The sequence below is a fragment of the Pristiophorus japonicus genome, chromosome 7, assembly GCF_044704955.1.
Source record: "Pristiophorus japonicus isolate sPriJap1 chromosome 7, sPriJap1.hap1, whole genome shotgun sequence".
NCBI lineage: Eukaryota > Metazoa > Chordata > Chondrichthyes > Pristiophoridae > Pristiophorus > Pristiophorus japonicus.
The window spans coordinates 60,198,357-60,202,563 of NC_091983.1; the positions used below are offsets into that span (position 1 = coordinate 60,198,357).

The 4,207-nt window shown below is 50.7% G+C and overlaps 2 pseudogenes; both read right to left on the reverse strand.

The window, feature by feature from the left end:
* Positions 1-2,152: 2,152 nt before the first annotated feature.
* Positions 2,153-2,401, reverse strand: LOC139267630 (U2 spliceosomal RNA; annotated as a pseudogene).
* Positions 2,402-2,542: 141 nt separating this feature from the next.
* Positions 2,543-2,778, reverse strand: LOC139267514 (U2 spliceosomal RNA; annotated as a pseudogene).
* Positions 2,779-4,207: the final 1,429 nt, after the last annotated feature.

Below are 4,207 nucleotides of genomic sequence, written 5' to 3' on the forward strand. Positions count from 1 at the left end.
TCTGCCTCTAACTCGGCGATGGATCAGGGAGTCAACATCATTAATGCGACTCAGAGCCCCGCAGGCAGGCAGGGGCAGTCTGACACTCCCCAGGCAGCAATAGACCCCAGAGTAGGACTTCAACAGAGACAATGGCAGGCTGAATGGACATTCATGCCATCACAGTGGACAATGCAGCCCGGGATGGGGTCATTGACACCCAGTAATAGGGTACTTAAGAGCAGTCAAAGGACAGTCAGTGCGGAATGCCTGGCCATAGTCCCTTTGTTCCCAACAATGGAAATTTTAACTCATGCTGGAGGTGTGGGGAAAAACACTCAGCTACATCTTGCAGATTTCAACAGTTTATCTGCAGGACCTGCAATCTCAGTGGCCACTTAGCTCGAATGTGCAGGAAGTCTGCAACCAGACTAATATATGAGGCGGATGGACCAGAAGAGGGTTCTTTGAGGCAGGATGACTTTTGGGGCAAATCGATGGACGCCGAGGTTCAGCTGGTCCATGTGGCGAATATTCACAGTTCATACACCAAAACGCCACCAATGATGATGAGGGTTTTATTAAACGGTATCCCAGTACGCATGGAGCTGGACACTGGGGCCAGCCAGTCACTCATGGGCGTTCAGCAATTTGAGAAGCTATGGCCACTTAAAGCCAGTAGACCCAAATTAGCACGTATTGAGACACAATTACGGAGTTACACTAAAGAAATCATTCCGGTGCTAGGTAGTGTAATGTTGGCTGTCACACACAATAGGTTAGTGAATCGGCTGTCGCTCTGGATTGTCCCGGGCAATGGTCCCACACTGTTAGGGAGGAGCTGGTTAGCCGAGATGAACTGGAAATAGGGGGATGTTCATGCAATGTCATCTGTGGAGCAAAGTTCGTGCTCAAGTCCTACAACAATTTGATTCACTATTCCAACCTGGCGTCGGGACTTTCAAAGGCACTAAAGTAGTGATGCACATCACACCGGATGCCAGGCCAGTGCACCACAAAGCCAGAGCGGTGCCGTATGTGATGCGGGAAAAGATCGAGCGATTGGACCGGCTGTTGAGAGAGGGCATCATCTCGCCTGTTGAATTCAGCGACTGGGCAAGCCCCTTCGTTCCCGTCCTAAAAGTGGATGGCTCTGTCAGGATATGTGGCGACTACAAGGCCACCATCAATCGGGTGTCCCTACAAGATCAATACCCGCTCCCGAGAGCGGAGGACCTCTTCGCCACGCTGGCAGGCTGCAAGTGTCTAAGGTGTAAAAAAAAAATGCATCAGTACCTCTTTGGTAGGAAGTTTGAATTAGAGACGGACCACAAGCCATTAACATCCCTGTTGTCAGACAGCTATCAATGCCAACGCATCAGCTCGCATACAGCGATGGGCTCTCACGCTGGCTGCTTATGACTACTTCATCCGGCACCGGCCCGGCACTGAAAATTGCGCTGACGCGCTCAGCAGCCTTCCACTGGCCACCACTGAGGGGGCAGCGGAGCAAAGCGTCGAGATGGTCATGGTTGTCGATGCCTTTGACAGCACAGGCTCCCCCATCACAGCCCGCCAGATTAAAATCTGGACAAACAGAGATCCCCTCCTATCCCTGATTAAGAAATGTGTCCTGGCTGGGGATTAGGCGCCCGCACACGGAGCATGCCTTGAGGAGGTCAGACCGTTCCACAGACGGATGGATGAGCTCTCCATCCAAGCCGGCTGCCTACTATGGGTCAGCCAGGTAGTTATGCCCCAGAAGGGCAGGGAGGCATTCATCAGGGAACTCCACAGCGAGCACCCAGGCATTGTGCTGATGAAGGCCATTGCCCAGTCACACGTTTGGTGGCCTGGAATTGATTCAGACCTGGAACACTGTGTTCGCAGGTGCACAATGTGTGCCCAGCTGGGTAATGCCCCCAAGGAGGCCCTGCTCAGCCCGTCGCCCTGGCCCACCAGGCCATGGTCACGCATTCATGTTGACTACATGGGCCTGTTCATGGGGAAGATGTTCCTTATTGTGGTAGATGCGTACTCGAAATGGATGGATTTTTTTTTTTTTTTTTCCGTAGCCAATCTTTCCAATTCTTTGTCAGATCACAAACGCCAGAGGTCACCTTGCACACAGCAAGGATCACCCTGCGCTAATGCTCTTAGCCAAAAGGCCTAGAGCTCAAGCACCGTTCCTGGAAGTACTGCAATACCAGGTTCGTGCCATGGAGGTGGATGGGTCAGCAACCCCACACACCTCCGTGGAGGTGGATGGGTCAAGCCACCCCACCCACCTCCTATTTCCAAAAAGCATAGGAGAACCATAGGAGAACCACCTTCCTGATCCAGGGAGAACCACTTTGGGGTCATGGTTACTCCCCTGTCAGGTCAGTTACGCATGATCTTAGCCAAAAGGCCGAGAAGCGTACTCGAAATGGATGGATTTTTTTTTTTTTTTTTTAAATTCGTAGCCAATCGTTCCAATTCTTTGTCAAATCACAAACGCCAGAGGTCACCTTGCACATGCCAAGGATCACTCTGCGCCAATGCTCTTAGCCAAAAGGCCTAGAGCCACTGCACCGTTCCTGGAAGTACTGCAATACCAGGTTCGTGCCATGGAGGTGGATGGGTCAGGTCCCCCACACACCTCCGTGGAGGTGGATGGGTCAAACCTCCCCACCCACCTCCTGTTTCCAAAAATGCAAGCATATACCTTCCTGACCAGGGAGGAACCACCCTGGGGTCATGGTGGCTGGTCAGAAACGGTACTACACTTGATCTTAGCCAAAAGGCCGAGAAATGGATGGATTGCATCACTCTGAATTCATGCACGTCATCCACCACCGTGGAAAGCCTATGTGCGATCTTTGCAACCCATGGCTTGCCGGACATCCTGGTTAGTGATAATGGCCCATGTTTCACAAGCTACGAATTCCGAGAGTTTATGTCGGGCAATGGCAATCAACCACGTCAGGACTGCGCCGTTCAAGCCGGCCTCCAATGGCCAGGCGGAATGTGCGGTCCAAATCATTGAGCAAGGTATGCTCAGAATTCAAGGACCCTCCCTACAATGCCACCTATCGCTTCTCCTGCTGGCCTATAAGATCCCGATCGCACTCGCGCACGGGGGTCCCGCCCACAGAGTTACTAATGAAATGGACACTCAAAACTTGGTTGTCCCTCATTCACCCAGTCCTGACCGACATAGTTGAGGGCAAGCGCAAGTCACAAAACGAGTACCATGACCATAATTCGAGGGGGAGATGTATAGAAATAAATGATCCTGTATTCGTCCTCAATCACGCCATGGGGCCCAAATGGCTTTGAGGGCACTGTAATTGACAGAGGGGAATGGGGTCATCATGGTAAAACTCAACAATGGTTAGATATGCCGTAAGCATCTGGACCAAGTAATAAAAAGGTTCAGCATCGACACGGAGGAACCTGAAGAAGACCATGAGATGGAGCTCACAACACCGCCAGTGAACGAGCAACAAGAGCAATCAGAAGAATGCACAGTCCCTGTGGTCAGCCCGGACAGGCCGGAGGTGACAGACACTCATGTCAGTGTCCAACAACCAGAGCCCCACTGCGGCACTCCACGAGGGAGCGGAGACCACCTGAAAGACTAAACCTATGGTCCCAATAAGACTTTTTACGGGGCGGGGGGGGGGGGGGGGAGGTGATGTCATGTATGTAACCACAATGTAACACCACTGTATTACTGTATACACTCAACCTGAATGCACATCTTGACCACAAAGGGTGAACTTGTGGGAGACACTCCTTACCTGATCACACAGGTATAAAAAGGGAGGTCCCATGCAGGGTCGTCATCTTTGGAGTCCTGTGAATAAAGAGTTGAGGTCATAGAGTGACCTTGCCCCAGAATGTGCCTCGTGTGGTTTCATACTGTACAGTAAGGACTTTACAGGATATACACTAATAGGCTGAATTAAATGAGCTACTAAATACAGCCAACTTCAATACAGCTAGGGTCTGACAAAAGGTCATCAACGTGAAATATTGGGCTCAAGTTTTGGCCTGAGTTGCTCCTATTTTTTTTGGAGCAACTAGTTTAGAATGGAGCATCTTAGAAATTGCAATTCTCGGCATTTAGTTTGCTCCAGTTCTAGTGAGTTAGAATAGTTTCATTTTAGAACAGATTTTTTTTTCAAAAGGGGGCGTTACCAGTCACTTCCGCCTGTTTTGCAAATTTAGGCAGCGAAAAGTT